The 27845-nt window shown below is 38.8% G+C and overlaps 1 protein-coding gene across 3 annotated transcripts in view; it reads left to right on the top strand.

The window, feature by feature from the left end:
* Positions 1 to 27845, top strand: part of RARB (retinoic acid receptor beta) — a 198110-nt gene that overhangs the window by 37340 nt on the left and 132925 nt on the right. Inside the window, exon 1 of one of the 3 annotated variants that reach the window (XM_077129979.1) lies at positions 13051 to 13225. The exons of the other annotated variants lie outside the window; for them this stretch is intronic. The gene's annotated coding sequence lies outside the window, so the exon portion shown is untranslated. Of the gene's footprint in view, positions 1 to 13050; positions 13226 to 27845 lie in introns of those variants that run through there. 3 annotated transcript variants of the gene reach the window in all.

Raw genomic sequence — 27845 nt, 5'->3', positions numbered from 1 at the left:
AGCAACTAGTACAATCACCTTCATACCAAAGCCAGATAAAGATACGACAAGACAAAATCCTTTATGCAGATAGATGCAAAATACCCCCACAAAAATATTAGCAAACCAAATTCAATAGCACACTAAAGGAATTGTACACCATGATAAAGTGGGGTTTATCTCAGATATGCAAGGGTGGCTCATCACTAGAAATTTAATTAATGTAATGCACCATATTGATAGAATGAAGGAACAAAGCACAAGATCATCTCAATTGACTTAGAAAAACATTTGACAAAATCCAACACCCCTTCTTGATAAAAATGCTTAGAAAACAAGGAATAGAAGGAAAACTCTTCAGCATGATAAAGGGCATATATGCAAAACCCTCAGCTAACATACTCACTGGTGAAAGACAGAAAACTTTCCGTCTAAGATTAGGAACAAGACAAGAATGTCCACTGTCACCACTGTTATCCAACATTGTACTGGTAGTTCTGGCCACGGCAATTAGGCAAGAAAATGAAATTGAACAGGCAACCAAATTGGAAAGGAAGAGTGTAACTTTCCCTATTTATGGACGACATGATCTTATACATAGAAAATCCTGGAGTATCTACAACAAAGCTACTATAACTAATAAGTGAAGTCAGCAAAGTGGCAGAATATAATATCAACTTGCAAAAATCAGTAATGTTTCTCTACACTATTAATGAATAGACAGAAGAAGAAATCAAGAAAATAAAATCCATTCACAGTAGCAACAACAACAAAAAAATCAAATATCTATGAGTAAATTTATCCCAGTATGTAAGGCATTTGCACCAGAAAAACTACAAAACTGTTCAAAGAAAACTTAAATGAATGAAAGGACATTCCTTGTTCATGGATTGGAAGATTAAGTATCATTAAAAAGTCAGTTCTTCCCAAAGTGCTTTACAGATTCAATTTAATCTCAAAAAAATTCCAGCAGTCTTCTTTGCATAAATGGCAAAGCCAATCCTCAACTTTATATGGAAGGGGTAAGGGCCCTGAATAGCCAAAACCATCTTGACAAAGAAGAAGGAAGGTGGAGGACTTACACTTCCTGATTTTGAAACTTACTACAAAGCCATAGTAATTAAACAGTATAATACTGGCACAAGGGCAGGGGTATAGACCAATGAAATAAAACTGAGAGTTCGGAAATAAACCATCACACCTATGGCCAGCTGATTTTGATAAGGGTGCCAAATTCTTTCAATGGGGAAAGAAGAATCTCTGCAAGAAATGGTGCTAAGAAACCTGGATATCCATGAGCAAAAGAATGAAGGTGAACCTGTACCTCACATTATATGTGAAAATTAAACCTATGAAATTTCTAGGCGAAAACATAGGGAAGCATCTGAAGAATCTTGCATTTGGGAATGGCTTTTTAGACTTTATACCTAAAGCAAGAGCAAAAAGAGAAAAAAATAGATAAATGGGGATTCATTAAAATTAAAAATTTTTGTGCATCAAAGTAAAAAGATATCCTACAGAATGGGAAAAAATATTTGGGAATCACATATCTGATTGTGTAAAGAACTCCTATAACAAAAAGACAAATAACCCAATCAAAAATAGGCAGAGTTCTTGAATAAGCATTTCTCCAAAAAAGAGATACACATGGCTAAAAGGCACATGAAAGCATGCTAAATATTAATTAGTCATTAGGAAAAGGGAAGTCAAACCCACAATGAGATACCATTTTACACCCACTAGAATGGCAACTCTTTAAAAAATAAAAACCACAGAAAATTACAAGTGTTGGAGAGGATTAGAGAAATAGGAACACTCAATTGTTGATGGTGGGAATTCAAAATGGTGTGATAGCTGTGGAAAACAGTTTGGTGGTTCCTCAGAAAGTTAAGTATAGAGGTGCCATTTGACCCATCAATCCCACTTCTAGGTATATAACTCTAACTAAATGAAATTAGGAACTGAAATAGTTATTTTCACAGTGATGTTCATAGAGAACAATTGCCAAAAGAAGGAAGCAACCTTGGATGAACAAAATGTGGTATAGACATAGAATGGAATGTTACTCAGCCATAAAAAGAAATGAAATTTTGATATATGAGACAACATGGATGACCCGTGAAGACTTCATTTTGACTGAAGCATGTGGGGCACGATAGGACAAATCTTGTATGATTTAACTGATCTAAAATAATTAGAATAAGTAAGTTCATAGAGTCAGAAAGTAGAATAAAGTTTACTGGGGATGAACTGGGTGGGGTGGTTGGAGATTGATAGTTTGTGTTTATTTGATACAGAATTTCTGGTTGGGGTGGTGGGAAAGTTTTGATAATAGACGGTGGTGACGGTAGCACGACATTGTGAATATAATTAACACCACCAAATTATATATTTGAATATGGTTAGAGGGGAAAATTTAGGTTATATATATATATTACTAAAATAAAAATTTTAGGGGAAAAAAAAAAGAAACCTGGACCTGGGATTGTGTACATCATTGGCAATAACTAGGTACGTGACCAAACCCAACTGCATAGGATTTTGGGAGATGTAACCTAGCCATGTGCCCAGGTATAAACCTGTTACTATCAAAAGAAATAATGAATGGGTGGAGGATTAACAGCTTCTGCCATAGGCTTTTGATTTGATTCTCATAACACTTGGAGAAGTAGATGCAATAGGTTTCATCCCCTCCTTTGCACAGATATGGAAATTAAGAGTTTCTAAGACCAAGTTCTCCTGTCCTTAACCTTGATTGGCAGTATGATTGGATTGCTGAAATGGCTCCTGTGAAAACCTCTTTGGATACATCTTTACACTTACTCTTTCACTGAATCTTATCAAACTATCTTTTCAAAGCCTATGATTCTAAATATGTCCATATTCCTAGTATCTTCTGTTCAGATGGCTTGAGACTGCGAAAGCCTTCTAATTATGGTTGTATCTTTATCGTGGATTGGATTCTAATGTCCACAAGAAAAATCACATGTAGCCAAAATGATCCCTGAAAAATCCCTCTGGAAAGCAAATAGTTGGAGATTGCCATGTATCTCTCATGAATATCTGCAAAGCCAGTTCTTCCTCCAGCTTCGGAAGTAGATTCCTGTTCCCTCAGAGAAGCACCCAGTGAAACAGGCATTTTCTATTTTTATGTTATACTAAGAATAAATATCCTTAAGCACAAGTATATACCAGGACAACACAACACTTGTGGCATGGAAATCACACATCCTTCTAGATAGTTCCTTGTTACCGAGTTTCTCCTCCCTTAATGATTTCTTTGGGGTTGGAATTTCTCTTGTTCCTTTTATAAACTATATCATGTTCGTTTGTTTGTTTGTTTTTGAGGCAGGGCAGGGGAAAGGTTCATTTTTTTCCTTCAGAAAGAAGACTAGATGTGATATATGGAAAAGCATAGCTAGAATGGGACATATTTTGTTCTGTGGACCCTAGACTCATGCCTGAAAAAAATCTAAAGAGGGGAATAAAAATCTGTGCACATATTCGATCTGTACAGAGCCAGCATTGTCTCGGGCGAAGGGCAAATGCTGGGGTTCTGGCAGCCATGCCCCATTAGAGCCTTGTTCCTTGTTCCATATTGAAAAGATGACATTCCTTTGCCTGCAACGTCCTGCCCAGATTTCTGGCACCAGTTCTGCGGCCAGCACTGCTGCCTGGGGCATTTTTGTTTGGGTTAGTTTTGTTTTATTTCCAAAGCAGCAAAGTGCAGGCTGCCCAAGTGTACAAGGTAGAGCTGTTTTCATAGAGCTGGTCTTCAAACTTGTCAGTGCAGTGAGGTGGCCTGTCTGCCAGGAAGACTGCTTCCTATTCATACTGTCAGGTTGAGAGGAGGCGTATATAATAAATTCAACTTATTAACTTGTTGTCATGTTCCTGAGCCAGCTCTTCGGTTTTAACATGGGCCCCCTTCTCCCTCTCAAGACTTTATGTAATGCTTCATTTATAACAGAGATTAATGGATTTGTAAAGTAAATATTCCAATAAGGAAAAACAAAATCTTCCGTGACCTACTCATTTCTGCCAATATAGTGGCTTTTTCGATGTGTAGGAAAGAAAAAATCCCTTATGTTAGCCGAATCTCTGAACTGGAGTGTGTAAAATATACTTCTCAAGTTCTACGAGTCTTAAGATAATGAGCAGTAAAAATTCTGAGATTGTTTAGTGAGAGGGAGGATACTCTGGTTTTATAAAGGAAACCATGGTTAAACAAATTTGGAGCAACTATAATGATCAAATGGCGTTAGTTTTCCTCTCTGCTTTTGAATCTGAAAATAGCATTCTAAGTGCACAGTGTCATCATTCATACGGGACTGGCAATTCCCCCAAATCATGAAAATTATCCCTATTAATCACTCAGTGGGGAGATTCTGATTGCTCCTCAGGGAAATGAGAATTTTAGTTAGGCTCTCACTTCTGTGTACAGTACTCAAATTGTGGAGGAGCTGTGCAATGTCTGGGGATGTTGAGAGTGTGGGCATACTTTTAGCCAAAAAGTACTTTCAAAGCTGCTGCCCTAGTTTGTACTATTCCGCATTAATATAAATAATTAGTTTCAGAATAATAGAATTTTTTTTGTGTGTAGGGGGTGGGATCACGGTTTTTATATTTAGATAGTTTCTGGGGTCATGTCCTTATGCATTAAATATTCCTTCAACTGGCTGGGCCTCTAATCTACCAAATGTATAATTCCAGTACTCCATAAACTGTCTTTTGATAGCCTCTATTCCATTTGAGCATGCATACGTCATATTGATGAGCTCATCAAAAACGTTAAGCTAAAATGTTTGCCTACCTTTCAGTATATTTGTTGTGTTGAATTGTGATAGAAAAAGCATGCGAGTAGTCAGTCCAATGTCAGAAATTATGGGAGAGGGTATCAGAAGTTAAGGGATTCCTCTAACTTGGAACCTCAGTGGTTCTTTCTTTGGTTAGGTGCCACATTAAGTAGGTGGTTCGTTCACAGGAGCCCCTTAGGAAAAATAGGCTTCCTTATGTGCTAGAAAGTCTCATGAAAGAATAGAAATGCACATCTTTAAGTACTAGACAGTCTCATGAAAAGCAGGTGGGAGCTGAGACAGGCTGAAGGAACAATGGGTTCTCACTTCCCATCTCGCTGTACTGCAGGGCATGGTAGCAGTAAGGTAAGTGGCAGGTGGACATTTGGCTGCCACTCAGCTTTCATCCACTGTGAATTTTTGCTTCACAGGTAACTGAGAAAAATGAAGTTCACCTCGGATGTGCGTAATGTCTGAGGCCACAGAGAGAAGCAAAAGCAAATCAGAAGATCCACATGAACCCAGGCTCTGCTAGCTGAGCTCCCAGAGAGGTGGTCTTGAGTTCAGGCCCCTGCTTTCACCTAGCTTGTATCAGATCATATGATTATCAGTATATCGATTCTGGGCCATGGAGAGAATTTTATTTTTACTAAATCTGATGTGAGACACTCTACTCTAGTCCCTGCATTTCCAGTGTGCTCTCTGCCAAGACAGTTATTTATTCCTTTTTGGGAGAGCTATTTCTGGGCATGGTCAGGGTGCTGAACTCCCATTGACATGGACGGAAATTCTCTTTGGCCCCAGCTTAGTAGTTGTCTATGGGCCTTTAATTACACCCTCTGGCAAAGGAGAAAGAGCGCTTGAAACGTGCATAAATTTCTGTACATATTTCCAAGGCTGGGCTGTTTAAAAAAAAATGCTGTATGTCTTCTTTTTTTTCTACTTTGAACTTGGACATGGATTTTTGAGAAGTACAACATGTCAAGGGAAGGGCAATGAGAAAATATGCAGGGGTATTTACTTAAAAATTACTCAGTGAATCCATCGTAAAACCACTCATTGGTTTTAGTCTGGTGTATAATAGAGATAAGAGGGATTTTTATTATATTTTGAGTGGTTGTTATTTTTTAAAAATATCAATCTGGGGGCGGGCCGCGGTGGCTCAGCGGGCAAAGTGCTTGCCTGCTATGCCGGAGGACCTCGGTTCGATTCCCGGCCCCAGCCCATGTAACAAAAACGGAGAAACAGAATACAATAAAACAAGAAAATGTTTAAAAATGTTTCCCTTTCTTCCTTCCTTCCTTCCTTCTATCCTTCCTTCCTTCTCTCTGTCTTTCCTTTAAAAAAAAAAAAAAAAAAAAAAAAAAAATATCAATCTGGTTTTGCATTGGTGTGTTATGTCATCCGTGCCCATCTCTGGCCATGAATTTTGTTCTCCTTTTCTACACTTCAACTAAAATTAAAACCCCAAAAGTTATTTATTATTTACTTTGTATTTAAAATGAAAACAAGTGAAATGTGCTAAATTTTTGTGCATATCCTTGTAAACAAGTAAGTACATACAATGAATTTTTAAAATACTGAATTTCATGGATTTTAAGGAGATCCATAGACTCATGGAAATGTTTTTTGGTGGCCTTCAGTTGTTACTTGGTTAGGCAGAATTCTGAGATCCTTGGAAGTCTTCAGATCTCTACTTGGCACAAACATTTCATCAGGTGCCAAGTGTCCATTACCTGTTGCAATGGAGACTGGATTATCACTGATCATAGAAATCACTGCTAATACTAATTCCACTGTATGTTTTAAGATCTCCCCTATTGTATGTTTTTGGGGTTTTTTTTGTATGCTGTATGGCAGGTGTCACATTTCATTCTTTTTCCATGTGAGTATCCACGTATTGCAGCACCATTTGTTGAATTTTTGTTTGTTTGGTTTTTCATTTGTTTGCTTGCTTGTTTGTTTGTACATGGGCTGGAAATCGAACCTGGGTCCTCTGCATGACAGGTGAGACTTCTACCACTGAACTACCCTTGCACCCCCTTATATGTTTTTGAATAACAGCTTCATGGAAATGAAATAGCCTAATTTGATTTTCTTGCCCATTTGTTTGGTTTGGATGTTATCAGAGTGCAATGACGAGGGAGCCAGAAAAGAATCTGAATAAGCCACAAATTTACCATTACCACTGAATAAGGAAAGGATGGTCATATTCATTTGGAAGAGAGAGATTTGTAAACGTCATAGCCGGCTCAATTTTAGTGAGAGAGAATATGGCAGTGTGGTGGTTTCCTGCTTTTCCTGTGTCGGTTTGCATTCCCTAAGCCAAATGATTTCCACTGGATTGGGTTCGGGTGGGGAGGGTTCAAATCCTGGCTCTACCACGTTCTTGGACAAACCACTGAGGATAATAACATCTGAGCATCAGAATTATTTTGAGAAATAAACAGTGTAGTAATACTCAGTATCTCTTTAGTAATATGAGCACTTATCTAGCCCTTCCTGTGTGCCAGACACATTGAAGCTCATTTCACCCTCACAGCATCCCTAAGAGGTGGACGCTATTACCACCTGTTTTCCAGGGGAGGAGCAGTACATGGATAATAGTTGGTGTGCTACCAGGGTGCTCCCCTTTCCATTTTCCTTTTTGAACAGAGTCTCCAACCTGGATCAGATGTGATCAGATGGTTACTAAGATCCATTTCATGTTTAGCAACCTCTGATACCTTATTCTTTGAAAATATGGCAAGGAGGCATTTTGGCCATGTGCCATATAATTTGACAGGTTTAAGTCAGTACATATTCCAATCCATTTTATTGAGTTTAGGGTAGAATAATGCTGGATCACTCTCTGAAAAATTGAGAAGTTAGGTTTACTTTTTCTTATTGAAATTAGTTTTAATAGTGGAGTTGAGAATTCAGGTGCTTTGAAGGAATGGCCAGGCTCATAAATGAATGTTTTAGGGTCAATTGGTTCAATAGGGGAGTTTGGCAAAGAGCAGCTGTCTTCTAATTATTTCGACACTGTATCAGTGGAGCGCAAACTTCAGCATGGATTGGAATCACCTGGAGGGCTTGTTACACGATTGTTGGTTCCCCTCTCCAGTTTCAGATTCAAAAGGACTGGGATAGAGCCTGGGATTTGCTTTTCTAAGCTCCGGTGTAATGTGCGGTGCTCTTTGTGAAGCATGACCCTGTGGGAATGTGTGACCAGTATTGCCAGGTTTTCCAGTATTTCATTGAGAATCCTTCTATTATGCGAGGACTATGGCTTTTTCAATGTCTTTTCTGATTCTCTAGACATTTCGCTGCTGAAGAACACTAAGCTCACACAGCGATTAGGCAAGAAAACATTGGGCAAGATCGTCAAATCAGTCTCTTCTGTAATTGAAATCTCCTACTTTTGAAATGTTGGCAACTAATTTAAACGTTTTAAAAAGACTGTGCCGGCTACCACTGTCTGAGCCAAAATAAATCTATCTGCTGGCTCAGTTCAGCTTGCAGTTTAGCATTTTGCAACCTCTGCTTTGGAGTCTAGAAAGACATAATGAAGGAGAATAAAAGAACGGAGTCTTCTGAACTTCTTTTCACGATAAAAATATTTTGGAAAACTCTAGCAAAATGAAAGACAAGCAAGACCAGAAGCCCACAGCCAGAAGACTTAGCAAGAAAGCATGGCATGTACTTTCCTTCTGTCATCTAAAAAGGGATCCATAAATTATGAAAGTTAGGAGAGACTGGGCCATGAAGGGTAGTCACGGAATTGACCCTTCAGCTAGTGACAGTCATGGTTTGTGTGAATGACCCAGTGGGATAATGTGTCTTCTCAACCTTGCCATACTGTACCTGTGGTACCTCCCCAGTCTTTCCTCCTCTCATTTCCATCCATATCCAACTTTCCTAGTCTCTCCTTACACTTTATTTCAGCTTCATTTGCACCTTTTGCCATTTCCGATTGTACTATGAAAACTTCTTTCTACCTTTATAGGTAGACTAGGATTAATTAAAGTAATAGATAGCATTTCTTTTTGAGCATGTATGCTATGCCAAGACTATTGCAGCCCCTTAGCACACATTAGTTCATTCCATCATTCATTTAATTAGCTAATTTAATCCTTCGAACTCTGAGATAGAAAATATTACTCTTCCCACTTTAAAGATGAAGAAACAATGAACGAAGAGGTTATGTGACTTGTCTGAGATCACACAGCTAAGAAGAGACAGAGAGGGGATTTGAACCCAGGCCAGCAGGCAGCAGGACCCATGTCTGCAACCATTAGAAAGCCTCTACTGTATGACCCCCAACCCCTCACTTTCCTGCAGGACTTAGGCAGAGGAGAAGGCTTCATCTCTGAGTGAATGTCTGACTCACTCCTTTATCTCAGTGAAATATGATGTTGCACAGTACGCAGGCTAAGACCAGGAATCTTGCTCTCTGAAATGTTTGGAGTTGCCTGATGGGGTTCATGCAGGATTTATTTGATCTAAAGCTTTACTTGGGTTGCACTGTTAATAATAATCATTTTGGTCAATAGCAGAGTGTGTGGCGGAGCATTTAGAACCGTCTAGAACAGTATTGTCCAACAGAAATCTAATGTGAGCTGAGTGCAAGTCATGCATGTAATTTTAAATTTTCTCGCAGCCATATTAAAAAGAAACTCATGAAATGAATTACAACAATGTGCTCTTTAACTCAGTATCCAAAATGTTACCGTTTCAACAGTTAATGCAAAACACTGTTAATAAGATATTTTGCATCATTTTTTTTCTTACTAAGTCTTTGAAATCAGAAATGTTTTTATACTCACAAAATATCTTAATTCAGATGAGTGCTCACTGTAGGTGCCCAGTAGCCATGTAGAGCTGGTGTCCACTCTATCAGACAGCACAGCTTTGGACTGAAGGGATGTGGGAATTACACGAAGAGCAGGCAACACAGTGAGAAAGCTCTGAAATATTAAGTGTAAATGAGGGAAGAACACAAGGCAGAAAAGACTCAAGAAACCATCTGCATCCAGTTGTTTTAAAGAAGGGATTTTGAAGGAAGTTAATGGAAAGTTTGGGGAAATTTTGCTAACTGGTAAAACAATATGTATATATATGTACCCTTTATTGATTTATTTAGTTGGTTTAATTTTTCTTTGGAGCTAGGAAAAGGATTGCAGTCATGGATGTCAGATCATAAGGAGAAGGAAATTTGGAAAGAATTATTTGAGGCCTGGAGTTATTCCATTTGAGTGGCTTAAGCTTCCTGACCTCTAGACCCTTTTCAGTTTTCTAGACCAGAAAAATGTAATACATTTTTAAATCATATATATTTTTTTCAACCAGTAAAAAGAAATGTGTGCCTTTAGCTCTCTTAGAGCTTGAGAATTGGTTGGTGCAAATAAAACATTAGCTTTCTGGGTCTCGTTTTGGTAGCACACACAAAAAAAGGACAGAGATAAGAGTAGGGAAGATTGGGGGATGCATGAGTAAAACTTCTCTGAATGCATAATGTCAGCAGCACAAACTGTTTTCATTCTCCGTGTTAGTTAATGGCTAATCTAGAGATTGTACTGCCGTTTGCTGATAGAGCACAGTTTAAAATATTTTATCATTAATGTGACAGGAAGTTGGATAAAGAAAATGAAGCGTGATTATAAAATGCTAATTATCGTTCTCAAGTGCACATTGGGCACACATGAATATTTGCAGCATAATTTGCTTTATTTATTATTTTTTGGTTATAAATGTTAATTCAATTGCAGATGGTATGTTGGCAATTTACAGAGCTATAAAGTTATTTGGAAATCCTAATATTTTCTACCAAAATGCTCCTTTAGTGATGGATGAGCTAAATAAAAAAGCCCCTGCTCTTTAGAGTTAAATACATTAATTGGCAAGTAGGCTACAGGGATTTCCAGATCCGGGCTTGCTATGTTAACTCTTTAAAGCAGGGGAGGGAATGGGAATTTTCTGATGGGAATTTTCTTTATGAGAAGGGGCCTGTAGGAAGGAAGTCTCTTTTTCTTGTCGTGCTCATAGTGCTTCTTTGAGGCTGAGATTTTCTTCATCTTCTGGTCCATAGCAGCAGAGACATACTTGAAGCTACATTTTGTTCTGTTTTATAAAAACAGTTTCAGAGACAGTGATATGAATAATCAGGGCATATGCGTGTATACTGTGTGTAGGTGAGGGGCAGGGAAAAAGATACACAGTGATCATGTTTTCTAATCCTCACTGATTACTTGAAAGTATATATGTTTTTTCGACCAGAGGCTATATTCCACCTGCAACATGTTTTTGTATGGCCTGCAAATTATGAATATTTTAAAATATTTTTAGGTGGTTGAGAAAAATTGAATAATATTTCATGACATAAAAAGTATATGAAATTCAAATTTTGATGCCCACAAATAAAATTTTATTGGAAGGCAGCCACACTCATTAATTTATGTATCATCTATGGCTGTTTTTGCCCTACAATGCAGAGTTGAGAAGCTGGGACAGAGCCTGTATGGTCCACAGGGCCTAAAATACTTACTTTCTGGTCCTTTGCAGAAAAAGTTTTCCAACCTCGGAATTAGACTCCCTACGGTATAGTTTACAAAGTGAAAGCCTTTAATATTACAATTAATTAACTTCTGCAACTGTAAGAACTTTGGGGGACAAATAAGTAAAAAAAAACACAGCTCTTCAATTTTAAAAACAGAGAAGGAATTTATAAATGCAATTCTTAGTTTCCTTCTTTTGTGGTGATATTGATAATTAAAAGTAGCGACATGACTAATGTAAATAATTTTGTACTTTGCACACATGCAGCATGATCAAAATGTTCTCCGTGCCCCCAGAATAAGGATAAAAAGTAAAGAGTTTTTTCTTTTCTTGTCAAATTAAAAACATAAACTAAGCTGTGCTCCTGGATTGTCCTATTTGTGCTAACAATTAGGAATCTTATGTGGAAGTACAGCAATCCCAGGAAATATGGCTACTTTATATAACTCGTTTGGAAAAGTGTCATTCTTTACCAAGAAATACTGTGCCTAATTAATTCCTGCTCCTAGGAGGTCAACTTGGGGCACTCATTATGGCCTTAATTGGTGGTATAAATCCTGAGACCCTGGAGGAAAAACACATTGAGTGGTTAGTGGTCTCTGGCCTTCTGGCTGAGCATGTAGCGGTGCCAGCCATCTCGGAGAATGACAGCTCATGGCTTTGATGGCTTTGGCTCTGGCCACACCGATATTAGGTTTAAAGGCCAATGTGCAATAAGAAAAGAAACGCAATGACTTGTCCCGGTGTTTTGCATTAAACAGTGCGAGACAAGCCACTACCTTCTGACTTGGAAAAATGTGTTTCTCTGAACTCCGGTTTTTCGTATTAAATTATATTCATTATATGGCCCATCTGGAATCTCCTGCCAGGCCAAAAATCATCTTACAGACATTAGCAAAAGGAAGTTAAATGTAATTTTTTTTAATTGTATACTTTTCATTTCCATTTATTATTTATTTTTTCTTTTATTGGAGAAACCAGATGGAAAGGAAGGCAGGAGCCTCTCCCTCACTCTGGTTCCCTTCAGGAACAGAGGCAGAACATTCCTGGCTGCTGCTCCCCTCTTTGGCTTGAGGTGATGATGGGGCTGGGGGAAAATTGCTGGAAAAGGTCAGGAGTTCAATTTGAAACTCAAACGGGATTGGGGTGGTGGGGTTTGGAGAGTAAAAACAGTGTGGTGGCTAACACTGAGCTTTCACTGAAATGGGTTGCCACAAATTACATTTGACAGTGTGGAAATGAAACTCACAAAACCCACATTGTGCAGTTCATATTTGTGTCTTGGTATCGACCTGGGTATTTTACTGGGAGGTTGTCCTTTTGCTGGGTTTTGACCCATAGTTGGGAGACTTTTGGTTTTCTTCAGCTGTTTGCATCTTACCATGCCAACCATTTCCTACAAAAGACACAGAGCTGAGGTTCCTAGTGGAGACGCGATAGCTGTATGTTCCCTGGTTTAGACATATGGGAATCTGAAACATCGGTTCTAGAAGGAACAATCATTTTAAACCTGTGAAATGGAACTCAAGGAGGAGTCGTCGGTCTGCCCAAGGTCCCAAAGCCAGTTACAGGCAGAGCATAAACCAGCCCACGGCCCTTTGGACTTCCACTTAGATGCGATTTCTGTTTAACCATTCTACTGCCCTGCTCATCCATATGAACAAATATTTACTGAAAGCCAGGTCCCTTTTTTGGGAACTGAGGACACAAAGGCTAAAAAATTGTGACAGCTTAATAAATGCCATTGGAACGATTCTACAGTCCTTATCCGTTGACACCCCACCATTCATCTGTCTGTTCCCCCAAGTGAATTCCTGAGTTGCTGTGTTTGGAAGGGATATTTTAAGTTCAGATAATGGCAAGATACCTTTTGGCAACTTCCTGGCACTTCCAGTACAATTGTGCATTTCTTGGTGAGTGTCTTGGGGATAAAAGGGAGAAGGGGAGTGTGGCTCATTTTAAATTTCTAGTAATGAATCCTTGTACCCTGTGTACAATTTCATTTGTCAGGTTCTAATCACAGATGAATGATTGTATTATCTAAATAATATTTTTATTACTCTAAGTATTTTGTGCCGATTAAGACACGTTCATCAAGCGAAGTTCGAGATGAATCTCATCTGGTTCTGTTGCTTTACAACACGCCTGAGGTTTGGAGAGGGAGAGAGGAAACCTGTGGGCTGAGACCCCCTTGTCACACACACACAGTGACTCCCTTTGTGCCTGTAAAGGGTCTGGCACCCCTGGCTCAGTGGACTGGTAGCTCTTTTAAGGGATCCGGCCCTGTCCGAACTTCATTCACACTGTACACAGTAAGAGACACACATTACCAAAGTCAATAGCAACTCCAGCTTGTGCCTTCCTTTGCGGTGAAGTTACGTCCACTAAATGGGTTACTTTGGCTTTAAATAATAGACCCCATAGCTTCTTTGTGATGTGGTTTCACATACCACTCTCCACTTTCAACAAAGCAGATAAGGTATCAACACAATTAAAAGTGAAAAATAATCTGTCTGCTTTGCCGGTAGTGAATGCTTACAGAACACACACTGATACAATAGATTTTAAATAATTTATATCCGGCACTTTTTTTTTTTCAATCTGTAAATGAGGACACCTAATGCGGAATAGCCAGCAAGATACTCTATCCTTCCCCCATTAAGATAACAAGACGAGGGGTGATGATTCAGGTTAGTATATTTTTGGAGCACAGCATGGATAAAAATTAAAAATTAAAAGAGATGATGCTCTGGAATACTTTGGGTAAGCAAGCTCATAAAAGCCATTTGGACATCTGAAATTACAAATTAATTCAGACTCTCCTTCTGAGAGAATCCTGAAAGCCTTTTCTGTTTCTTTGGCAGGATTAAAGCATTATTTTTGTGTCACTGCCTGGTGTTTTCGCAGGGTCTGCTCTAATGCTCGCCCATGTCTAATGCTCAATCCTAATGTGTCTCTTGCAGCCGTGTTTGGTCTGAACGAAGTAAACTTCAGGTGATGCTGAAAACAAATAGGGATGAATATACGATGCATCAAGTTTTGCCCCTACAGACATGTTAAATCTCAAATTACTAGGATAATGAGATTCACAGCTTATTTTCTAGCCCTGAGGGGATGTTTGATCCAATCCTTAGGGATTTATCCAGCTGCCACGACTCCTGTTGTCAGTAAAGGGAATTGCCCCCACAAATCCTGGAAGTGTAGGGACAGTGCTGCCCTAAAGATACAAAACTGCTAAGTTGTTTACAAAAGCTTGTTCAGTCCTTTGGTGCGTAAATGTATCTTGATCATAATTTATGGGAGTCTGGCTATTTTTCCTACACCTGCCTGTGAACATCTCCTAATTATTCATTTGAGAAAACTCTGGTTAAAAATATCAATCCTGAAAACGTGTGTGTTCCAAGGAAGAACGCCAGCCACATCCAAGGAAATTTTCAGGCCTTTTTGATCTAGGGAAAATAGTTCCCAAATTCCATACACAGGCAGGTGCAGAAAAATTGAAATGCTTCCAGATGAGTTCAAGAGAAACACACCCTCCCAAGTTATCTCCTTTGTCCTTCTGAAGGAAATTAGAAGGATAAATGAAGTTTCATGGAATGATCATCTGAAGAGAGTAAAAAGGGGGTGACCCGCCTCCCCCAAAGCTCCTGGGTTAGACTTCATGGCCCCAGGGGCAGGAACTGACACTCCATCTCGTGGACTGTGTTATGACTCCAGGGCCACCACCGGTTAGCAGGTCCATCCTGGGCAGCAGAAAACTTTGCGAAGCCAGATGGGAAGTAGCCACCGAGGAGAAAAATGTAATTTCGGTACAGGAAATGTAACAGTGCAGCTTTTCACTCAAGATATATGTTTCTTCTGTCTAAAGCCAGCAATTTTGGAAATTGAAGCTAAGAGTTTAAAAATAAGGGCTCTGTCAGGGAAAATAAAACAGGTCCCCCTACGTCCATTAGGCTGCCTTTAATTGAAAACTGGAGAACAATCTAACTAATTGGCAGGTACCTCTTTTATTACTGGGACTATTTTTCCTCCTCTCGCCAGAGTAATCAAAGGGCTGCTATCCTTTTATCAGATAAAGTCAGATATGAAATGTAAAAGTAGAGAAGTAACACTTAAAAATAATTATATGTATTCTGCCAAAATTTTTCTTGCAAAACAGGTTAAGAAAGCACCAAAGTTAAAGGTCCTCGAAACAGGAGTAGTTCTAAGAGTATATTTTTATATAGTATGGTGCTTAGGTGGGTAACATGCTAATTGCAGTCAAGTTCATGTTGTTTAAAAGAACTTTACCTTTTGCATTGGGGACCTATTTAATTTCAAATCTTGGCACTGTGCTGACATGATATAGCTACTTCAATTTTAAAGATCAAGAAAGTGGAGCCTGTAGGTGAAATTCGAGCCTATGCCATCCTAATTTAGAATAAGAAAGAAAGGAGGTGGGGTAACTCGTGAAGTTATTGTTAATGCCTGAATTTATGATATTAGAGTTGACTATTAAAAACGTAACCTCCTTTTTCCTTTCTTTTACACTAAAGAAGGTAGTTGTCATGTTTGTTGGATTTGGATTTCTTTGCTTATCTTTCTACATGAAATATCTATATGATATTTAAAAAGCAAAATAATTTGGAACATATTTTTTTAATTACGAAAGTTCCACATGTTCTGTCATAAAGAAAACTGTGATACATCTATATCCCTGCTTGCAAAGGACCCTGGGCTTGAGGAAAAAGAGATGAGAATTGCAATGTCATTATAGAGTGATTGTCATAAAAGGGGTACGCTGGTAGTGCAGCATTCAGGGGTGCCTGAGCCCTCTTGGGGGATGAATCTTAGAAAAGGAGCAGGCATGAAAAAGGCTAAGTTGGTGAATGGATTTTCGTAGGTATAAGGAACAGCATGTGTAAAGGCACGGGGGAGAGGGAATATTCTAGGTTTTAGTTGCTGCAAATAAGTGGAACTCAATAGAGGGCACATGCAACTTTAAGGGGTAGATTTGGTTTGTTTATGATCTCTGTGTTCAGAGGTTATAGACTTGGGATAATGCTCGATATCAGGTCCTAGCCTACAGTCCCATGACTTTTCCATACAAGGGCAGAATCCATTTTGAAAGCTGGAGCTTAAGCAATATTTTTTCAATAAACTGTTAGTGAGATTTTTACACTGTCAGAGCGCAGTGCCTGTGGTGAGGAGAAGCAGAAGACTACATCCAATAAATCCCTGTTATTTTCCAGTTGTCGGACTTGTGAAGGCTTTAATGTAAATGCCTGACCAGCTTCCCTTCTCCTCCCCCCACTTCCTCTATGAGCTCTTCCTTTTCACTTCAGTTTTTTAGGACATAACCATGTATAAAATAAGAGAGAGAAAAAAAAATAGAGTGAGAAGATCCCCAAAGAAATTTACTTGGAAAAGATTATACCACATTGGGAACAAGCATTTTTTTTTCTTTACTAATTTGGGTCCTTCTTAACATCTTAAAACAACGTAAGTACATCGTAATTATTGGTGTCTCAGAAAGGCCTATGGATTATGTGCTATGCACAGTTGCCATGGTAATATTGTCATCAATCACGGTGTTATGATAGGGCTCAGTCCTGGCTTTGTTGATGGTGAAATGTTGCACATTAAACTTCTAAAAGAGACTTTTAAATGCATGCTCTTCCTCAAAGAGTTTACACACATTTGAGCATGTTTTGGCTCTCTCCTTCTGCTGTTTTTTTTTTTTTTTCCCTCTTCAGTACAGATGAGGATCTTTGAGTCCAGATGAGATTTAGTAATTAATGAACAAAGCAGCTGGAGTCTGCTAACTCTTGGGCTGTAGCTGAGGAACTATTTTGGTTCATTTTCTCAGTAAAATAATTGAGAATTAAACAACTTAAAATGCACTGGCTTCTTGCCCTGTTATATTTAGAGTAATCCTGATAATAAATCGGTAACTATGGGTTTCACTGTGGAAAGGCACAAAATAACTGACCCAAGTAATCTAGAAAACAGATGTCTTTACTTGTTTTAAAGTAAATTCTCAAGACAAGATTTAAAGAAACCTATGTGGAGCCCTCTAAACTCTTCCATTTTAGAGTTTTCTTCTGTCAGACAGCTTTTTTTCCCAACCATCTTTCTGTACTCAAACTCTGAGAAGAAGGGAAATGATCCTCATAATATAGTATTTGTAATATTTAACCTGTTGCCCAGATATTTTTTGGACAGCCAATTGACCACCCAGGCTCCTGTTTTTCACCTTCCTTTTTCTCTCTACATCACTGGCTTCCATGTAGGGAACCAAGACAACTAAGAGTTCATAAATGAGCTTCTGGGACCCTTCTGAAATTGTGTGTCAATATATATGCTATTTTGAGAAGAAATATCATCCAATTCTGAAAAATTTCTGTGAATTTTCCCTACCATCCGCTTCCAAAGTCCCTTATCCATTTGGGAAATAAAGCCCAGTAGTAGATCATAAAATAGCTCCTGAATGGTTTTCCTTTCCGTGTCTTGCTAGGGAAGTGGAATTGCTCAGCAGCATCTCAAGGGACACCTAAGGGGAATATGTGTGATCTGATTGGACATGCTCAATTCTCTCTGATCTACAATCTTAAAATTAACCTTCAGGTCAACCAGAGGAAAAGAGACTATTCAAGTCTGCCATGTCCTCAAAAATGGTGAAAACTTTTGCCGTAGTATCCTAGAGCCAGGACTGGCTACATAATTTACAAAGGCTTTTACAGAATGAAAATAGGGGCCCTCTTGTTCAAAAATAGATAGTGGGGGTGGGGGAGGGGGCGAAGGTAGTTCAGTGATAGAATTCTTACCTGCCATGTGGGAGAACTGGGTTCGATAGCCGGCCAATGCACCCCCCCTCCAAAAAAAAAGTTGTGAACAAAATTCTTTATGATATACATATCTCATATCTGCCTCTGTGTGTGTGTAGGTATAGATATAAAACTACCTATATGCAGGGAGACACATTAAAAAAAAAAAAAAAGCAGAGCAGTGAACCAAGCGAGGTGCCTTTCCGAGCTGTCAGGACTTTGTGTGACAGCTCAGGTTGCACATCTGTGATGCCAGCTATGTGCAGAGCAGACTTCGTTACCTTTTGAAAACAGCAGTGTTTACCTGTCTTATGAAACTCTCTCCACCAACATTTTGTTTTGAGGTTATTGGCCAAAATACCTGATGGATTGTCCGCCTTCCAGTTACTATAGGTTATGATAATTGGTCAGACTTGTATAATAGCCAGTAATTTGAAAAATTATTATTTTATCCAAGTCATGCTTAGAAGTATAAAAAGACATTTTTTATTCAGCTAAATTAAAAGACATTCCATCTAACCGATTAATCTCTCCTTACTGTTGGTTTCTGCTTTATGTGACCTAGTAGCATTTCTGCTCTGGATCATGTTCCTCTAAAATAAAGAACATTGTGAACTGAGGGCATTGGCTCTGTGCCTTCCCTGAGACATCACAGACTTTGGAAGCTTAGACCTTGATCTCTGATGTTGTGAGTTCAGGTTCTCAGTTAAAAACATGGGGCACCTTTTCATTGGGGTTCTCAGCAAGTTTTCATTAGTTGTGGATTTAAAGGATTGAAAGCTGTGGCCTCTAGGTCGAGCTCTCAGAGGTTCACCTGACAGAGTCCAGGGAAACGCTGTAATCATACTCTTCCCGAAAGATTAGTTCTTACAGACTCTATTTTTGCCAAATCAGTAATCACTGCCTTCTTTTAAACCCTCCTTCTAGGCACCTCCCAAAATATAGCCTTGCCTGTTCTAACCTAGGCAAAAATAAATGTGCCAAGGAATCTTCTGGCCCACAGGAATGGAAGGGAGACAGACCTAAAATTAATGGCCAGTTTCCAAGCAGAAGGTGGAAGAGATTCTGTCCCAGTTACCAGGCAGGAGACACCATGAAATAATGGACCTTCTAGAAGCCGTGGCTTTCACTGTTGCCATTCACCTTTACTAACTTCACGACTCTGCGACCCTGCTCTGGCTAGGATTTTCTTTTCTTCCTTTCCTTTTTTTTTTTTTTCTTTTTTTCTTTTTTTAAACAAAAATAAATAACTCTAAACCTCTATCCCTTGGGACAACTCAGCTTTCTTGTTTAGAGTCTGAATTTTGTGTCGCTTTCCTTCTTGTGGCTCAGGGTTTGGCCTCCTCTCTAACCTGAGTTTATGTTACGTTCACAGCACCCTCCCTGCTTAGGAAACTCTGTTGGTCATCAAAATCCTAGGCTGTTTTTTTTTTTTTTTTTTTACTTTCTCCCTCCCTCTCATCCATTGTATTTCAGTGGGGTGAAAAGGTCTTCTCTTTTCTCTTTCTCCCCCCAAATCTCGCTATTTATAACTTTCCAATGTTGTCACGCATAGACTTCCACTGCTGGGGAGGGTGTTTTTTGTTTGTTTAAGGCAACGTGTTTCCTGGTCTGAAAACCATGTTTCCCCAAGTCCTGTGATGGGATTATTCCATGCTCACCTTCTCTACTGGCAGAATTTTTGATTCTGGCTCAAAATGGGAATTTGGCAGCTCTGCACTTACTTGCCTGGGGTTGCAGTTCACTGTGCTCCAGCCTCGCTGGGTGGGGGAACAAATACCTAGGGTGGTCATCTGTTACCTTTGCTTTTTTTTTTTTTTTTTTTTTTTAATTGCAGTGAAATTCCCACCACACAGAATTAACCATTTTAAAAGGAACAATTCTGTGGCATTTAGTGCATTCACACCATTGTGCAACCACTACCTCTCTCTCGTTCCAAACATTTCCATCACCCCAGAATAAAACCCCATAAGCCTTAAGCAGTTATTCTCCATTTTCCCCTCCCTCCAACCCTTGCCAACCTACTTCTGTCTCTGTGGTGCTCCCTATTCTGGACATTTCATATAAATGGAACCATATAATGTGTGATATTTTGCGTCGGGCTTCTTTCACTTAGCCTGTTTCCAAGAGTCATGAATGTGTCAATCTGTCATTCCTTTTTTTTTTAAAACTCTTTACTTTAGTAACATATAGACAACTCAGAATTCCCCATTTAAACCACTTTCACGTATACAATTCAGTAGTATTAATTACATTCAGAATAGTGTGCTGCCATTACGAATATCCATTACCTCAACTTTTTCATGAGTCTCCAACAGAAATTCTGCACCCATTAAGCAGGAGGTTCCTTTTCCCTTCCCATACCTCCTCCCTCTCTCTGCCACCCCTGGGAACCTATGGTCTGCCACCTGTCTCTATGAAGTTTGCTTCTTCTAGGTATTTCATATAAGTGACATCAAACAACATTGTCTTCTTGTGTCTGGCTTATCTCACTTAACGTGGTGTCCATGCTGTGGGATGCAGCAAAACTTCATTCTTTTTATGGCTGAATAATATTCCATCATATGCTTACATCACACATTGATTTATCCATTCACCCACTGATGACATTTGGATCTGGTTACCTTTGATGTGAGGTTAGGTGGTAACGTTTCTCTTTTAATGACTGAAGAAAAATGGCTCAGTAATACACTTCACTCTCTTTCCTTTTGCACGGAGAAATTATCCCTTTGAACTTCACATGGCATGGAAATTAACTGCAGTAACCCAGTGCAAATAGATGTGCTTCCCACATTGCTTCTGGAGGTGAATTTCTCCTGACCCAGTGCTTTTTGTATGACTAAATATGGTGTCACATTGCCTGAAAAGCAAAAAAAAAAAAAAAAAAAAAGATTTTTTGCTTTGTGCCTTTCTTCAAAGGATCTTGATGCATTCCACACATTTAAACCTGGTGTAAATGGCTCAAAGGCTAAAACACAGCTTCCATTAAAAACATCACAGTTTGAATTCTTACATGCAACTTTATGATTAAATATAACTCAGCAAATTGTACTGTTATTTCAGAAAGTAAAGCTTCTTGGTCTACACCCTGCCCAGATGCAAGGGCAGGCTCAGGGTTTTGTATGTTTGTATTGATACCCATAGTGCAATAACTATATTTACTATGTGTTAAATAAATGCATCATGAAATCATTAATGCACAGCTCACTGAACAATCTTTACAGAATATGTTTCTGACCCTAGTACTCTGCTGTGCCTAATAAATGTTAAATAACATATAAACTCCTTAGTGTGACCTTCAAGACCTTCCTCAATCTGAATATCAACCTTTTCCAGCTGTGTTTTTCATCTCCCCCTTTCCCTCAATCAGCCATGTCTCTTCTAGCCTGGGCCTCTAGCCCTTCCCTGCATGTCCTCACCTCTTCCTGATCTCTTCTGCTTACCCATGATGTTTTCTTTGGGGAAGAGTTGGCCATTCAAATCCTACACTGTATTTAGAGCTGGGATCAAGCATCGATTCCTTGCTACCTCCTTTGAAATTCTATGGCCTTCATTTACTCAACGAATATTTTTTGCATGCTGTCTGTGTGCCAGGTACCATTCTGGGCACTTTTCACTTTTTGCCTCCATTAAAGGCCTCTCATCACATAGCTTAATCATCTGATACAGAGAGTTCACTTGACTTATCGTTCCTGGTAGATTGAAAAAGGGTAGGGGCCATCTGATCTACATCTTTGTATGCCCCAAGAGGGCCCACCACATCCACTCCTGTTAGTTGGTGTTAAAAAAAGATGAATGAATCAGCAAATGAATGAATGCATGGGTCAATACAGAGATGACCTTCCACAATAGCCTATATTGTTCAAGGATTAAGAACAATGCTTTGACCTTTTTTGGGAATCTGTAATTTAAACACAAAATATATGTTGGAAAATGTCCAGAAGAAAGTGTTGAGAAAGGTATTTAGTAAAAAACAATAGCCACCTTTCATTGACATTTAATGTATTAGGCATTGTACTAAACGCTTTGCATACCTTTCCTAATCCAATACACACAGTAATCCCATGAGGTAGATAATTTTATTATCCCCATTTTACAGAGGAGAAAACTGAGACATTGCCAGAACTCACCCAAAGTAACGCACATAGTAAGTGACAGAGCCATTCAAATCCATGTGTCTGTGGATTTTTAGGAGTAAAGCGTAATTCTTAACCACTAGACCAATATCTACACACTTCTCACCCCAAAAAATCATTCTGTTGTGGAGGGAGGGTAGAAAATACTATGTGTGATTGCATTAGAAAACTAGAAGGTGAGACAAGGTCCATGTATGGGAAAAAACCCTACAAGATATAGAGAAATGATTTGGGAGTATTGGAAGAGAGAGGGTAGCCCAAATTGATCCATATTAAGATATGTCGAAGGAAGGGAGATGAGCCATTTTCTCCAGATTTGAGATTTAAGACTAGTTTTTCAAGGAAATTATGAATTTTTAGGTTTTAGTTATAAAGTGGCTGTTTAGGCATAGGAGAGAGTTATATTTCCTTTTGATTCAGGATTGCTCTGCACTGTAGGTTATAGGGAATGAGTTAAAGCAGTATTACCTCACAATCTGGGTAGGATATGGGTTTTTCCATTATTATTGCTGAGACAGGAACCAAATGTCTCTAATGCACATGTGGTCTTCTCTTTGGTTGGACTTCAGTTCTTTGAGTAAAAGGGTATGAAGTAAGAATTGAAAACTTCATGGTTCAAAAACACTTAATTCACTTTGTGATCCAGATATAACTTCTTGATCCAGTTAACTAGATTGTTAATTGTGTTACTGGTCTTGACTATCACAAACAACAGAAGTCATGGTTAAGGTATAGAGCCATGATTCACTAACCTGCTTACAACTCAAATCAGGGGGTCTTCTACAAACTTCAGAGATATCTGGTTCCTTCCTTTTCTTAAGTAATCATCATATCATCCTCAAGAAATACACTTAATATTGAGGAATATTTTATGGACATAAAGTATAATAAATCTACAACTATCTTGCCAGCTCTAGCGCTTATAGCTGAGGTTTTCATCATTCATTCATTCAACAATTATTTATTAACTGTCTGCTATGTGTAATGTTCTTTCCTGAGGACAAGATATTCCTGGGGATATTTAACAATGCAGTTTGACTAAGTATTGAAATACTGAAATACTTTCCCACCAGTTGGTAAATAGCTTTGCCTTGAGGACCCCTCCACCCCACCCCCACCTCCCTGCTAGGGAAGCCACACTTGGTACAACCTAAGGTTCACCTGGTTCCCGCCAACCTTCTTGTTCCAGTTACTAGGGGTTGACCCCTCTTCCCCCACATCTCCACTGTCAGGGAGGTCTGGATCCTAACAAGGAAGACAGCATGCTGAGTAGTGGCACTGTGACACTCTTATGGGAAAATGCACAATGCCTGGGGCTGTGACCACTGGCTACAGACTGGCATTCCCCCATGTTACCCAGGCAACATCTGAAGTAGAAAGTGCTTTGGTTTAATACTTTGAATATCGTCCTTAAATAGGTGTAATATAGAAGGGAAAAGCAAGCTACTGAGATTGCGTAAAATATGAAGCATTCATTTGTGTTTGAATCAGTCAGAGAAGGTCTTTCCTGGATGAGATAATATAAGCCTTGAAGATTGCACAAATGTTTCCTGGAAAAAAGGACATTCCTGGCAAAAGAAAGAGTAAAATTGTGATGTCAGCAACCCAAGACCTGGTGTCAGATAACCAGACCCTAAGGCTTACAGTCACAAATCCTTCTAGCTTAGAGTTTGTGTTTGTGTAAGTCCAGCCATAGATACTTAAGGTGCTGTATTGACTCAACTCAAAGATAAATGCAAAGGCCATCTGAAAACCTGCTTGTTTGTGTCCTTTAAGCCTTAGTTAGGCCCAAAGAAGTTGCCATTCTTGCCCATGCCGGTAAAAGGGCTCTCCTTCCCTAGTTTTCAAATACCATCTTCTCATTAGCCATTTTCTTTGCCCATAGAAACTCCCTCATCTTCATTCTCAAGCCATTCTAACTCATGATTCCTTATTATGATGACACACTTGGAAATATACAGCTGGAAAGGACTTTGAAAATAAGTCACCCAGGTCCCCGTTTATCTCCATAGTTGCGACCTGCCCAAGGCCACACAGTGGTAATGAGGCTGCAGCCCAGCCCTCCCAACTCCCACTCTAGGAGTCTTTCTCTACTACATTTTGCTTCCTTTCTCCCCTCAAGTTGCTCCTCCACTGGGACCAGATCCTTTGTCTTCACATGCTCGGCTTTTCCATCTTTTACCTCTACGTCCTCCCATCCCCTATACTCTCCCACCCCTTGGCCTATTTCTCCCCCACACAATAGCTTCAAGGATGATCATACCTGAACTTAGCATTTCTAAGGACTATTTATATATATGATAAGGTTTTTTTTTTGTAAAACATGTTTTATTGTGAAGTATGTATATATATATATATATATATATATATATATATATATATATGTATAACCCCCCCAAATTTCCAAGTACATTGTAACAAGTAGTTACAGAACAGATTTCAAAGTTTGGTATAGGATACAGTTCCATTATTTCAGGTTTTCCTATATAGCTGCTCCAAGACACTGAAGACTAAAAGAAATATCAATAAAGTGACTCAGCAGTCATACTCATTTGTTAAATCCTATCTTCTCCTTTGATCCTTCTCCCAGTTTTTAGGGATATTTGGACTATGTCCATTCTAACTTTTTCATGTTGGAAAGGGATGTTGACCATATGGGATAGATGGGTGGAACTAAATGATGTTCTTAGAGAGACTGGCGCATCTGGGTTTCGGGATTTAACTGGCCTAGGAACCAATTCGATGTTGTAGGTTTCTGGAAAGTAATCTAAGTGGGTGAAATTTTTGTAGAATGTCAGATAGAGCCTGAGGTGTCCTTTAGGGTTAACAGGAATGGTTTTGGTTGGGGCTTGGCAGACTGTGGCAATTAGCAACATCTAGCTGAAGCTTACATAAGAGTAGCCTCCAGAATAGCTTCTTGACTCTATTTGAACTCTCTTAGCCACTGATACCTTATTGACATTTTTCCCCCCTTTTTGTCCAGGAAGATGTTGTTGATCCCATGGTGCCAGGGCTAGGCTCATCCCTGGGAGTTATGTCCCTACATTGCCATGGCTTTCACCTCTGGATGCTATGTCCCATGTAGGGGGGAGGGTAATGATTTTACTTGCAGACTTGGGCTTAGAGAGAGAGAGGCCACATCTGAGCAACAAAAGAGGTTTTGTTTTTTTCTGGAAATAACTCTTGGGCATAACTATAGGTAGACTTAGCTTCTCCTCAACAGAAATAAGTTTCATAAGAGCGAGTGTCAAGATCAAAGTCTTCACCTATTGACTTAGAGGTCCCTAATATTTGAGAGAGTATTGGGTTTCGCCTGTGGGAAAGTTTAATAGTTCCATATTTTTTCTTCTAGTCCCTCAAGGGACTTTGCCAATACTCCTAAATTATCTACCCTACAATACTCTGGGATATATCCGGTATTACATTAAGCTATACAGAATTACAACCCCTCATTCCCATTCTGGGCTCCATATGTTTAGGTTGTTAAACAAGCTATCCAGACTGGTTGAATTAGATTATGTGCTACAGAAAACTTTGGCTTTGTATAAAATAACCCTCCTTTCCTTTGTAGGAAAGTAGGGGAGATTCTAAAATACAGACAATATCATCCTTTACCCTGTATTCTGATTTATCTTAGTCCTGACCAGATCGGCTTCATTCTTATCTCTAATTGAAGCCTAATCTCTTTTTCTGTTTCTTTAACATTTATTGTATATAGCAATGTTGACTTTCAGAGCTGCAGAACTCCAGCTCTGAGTCTCAGTTGTCACACAGGTACCCAAAATTCCAGGGAAATACCAGATTATAAATATATAGCACAGCATCTCAAAGTCTGGAAATAACATTTAGCTCCAGACTAAATGTGACTGCTATAAAAGCTTACAATCTAGGCCCCAATTTTCTTATAAGTATTTTCTGATGAGGCCATACAATATTTGTTCTTTTGTTGCTGGCTTATTTTGCACCAAAAATAATGTCCCCAAGCTTCCTTTACCTCATTGCATGCCTCATGGCTTTGTTCCTTTCTGTAGCCACCCAATATTCCATCGTATGTATACAGCAAGATTTGCCATTCTACTTCTCAGTCATCGTATCCTGCAGCCACCTCTATCCATTGAGCATCCTGGATAATGTCCAAAGTAAACGATCCGTGTCTCACATCCTCACTGAGTTGTACAATCATCAACACTCTCAACTTTAGACAATTTTCATTGATCAATAGAGAAAAATAACAGATGGACACACTCTCACCAAATAGAGAATCCAAACCTCTCCTTAACTCATGTTCCTCTCTGCCAATTATTCACCCCCGATATTGTTCTGGTACTGTTGATGTCTTCCTGTTGAATATAGGCCATAACATGCAATAGTAGTTTTCTCCCATACCCCTCTATTATTGACTCTCTATGTAAGAGTCATACCTTTGAAGTAGTTCATAAAAGAACTTATTTATATATTTGTATTGTTAAACAGTGGGATACAAGGCTCTATACCACTCCTTTCAAATCATGTTTACCTTCAATATAGCAATATTACTTATAAACCCACTAATGAAGTACCTTCATTTCTATCCATTCTCATATATTTAAGTTCAACCTCGTTAACTAACCATTCACCCATCTCTAGCTTCTGTGTATCTCTATGTCCCTTATGTTCTATATTATTACCTCTGAGTTTACCTTTACCAAGGTCAAAATAGCTAAATCATACAGTATTTTTTTGTGTCTGACTTGTTTCACTCTGCATCATGCCCTCAATAGTCATCCGTGTTGTTATATGGTTCAGGACCTCATTTCACCTTACTGCTGCATAATATTCCATTGTATGTATATAATACATTTTGTTTAATCATTCATTTTTTGATGGGCACTTGGATTGTTTCCATCTTTTGGCAATGGTGAATAATACTGCTCTGAACATTGGTGTGCAAATGTCTGTTCATTTCACTGCCTTCTGCTTTTCTGGGTACATACCAAGTAGTGATATTGTTGGGTCATAGGGCAAATCTCTATTTAGTTTTCTAAGGAATCCCCAAACTGTCTACCACAGCAGCTATACCATTGTATGTTCCCACCAGCAGTGAATAAGTATTCCATTTTCTCTACCTCGTCTCCAACATTTGTAGTTTTCTGTTTGTCTAATAGCAGCCATTCTTATAGGTGTGAGGTGATATCTCATTGTAGTCTTAAGGTGCATTTCCCTTATGCCTAATGAAGACGAACATCTCTTCATGTGCTATTTAGCCATTTCTATTGCTCTTTGGAAAAATGACTCTTCATATCTTTAGCTGATTTTATAATTGGGTTGTTTGTTCTTTTGTTGTTGAGTTATATGAATTCTTTATGTATACAGAGTATCAAATCTTTATCTGATAAAGGAAGAATATTTTTTCGCTTTAAATTGGTTGCCTCTTCACCTTTTTGAGGCACAGAATCATTCAATTTTGAGGAATTCCAATTTTCAGTCTTTTCTTTCATCTGTACACAGAAGTACACTTCTGTTTTGGGTGTACAGTTTAAACAACTATCTACTATTACTAGGTCTTGAAAATGTTACCCTATATTTTCTTCCAGGACTTTATGGTACTGGCT

Source organism: Tamandua tetradactyla, chromosome 15 (assembly GCF_023851605.1).
Source record: "Tamandua tetradactyla isolate mTamTet1 chromosome 15, mTamTet1.pri, whole genome shotgun sequence".
Taxonomy (NCBI): Eukaryota; Metazoa; Chordata; class Mammalia; order Pilosa; family Myrmecophagidae; genus Tamandua; species Tamandua tetradactyla.
This window is presented reverse-complemented; position numbering and strand designations above follow the sequence as displayed.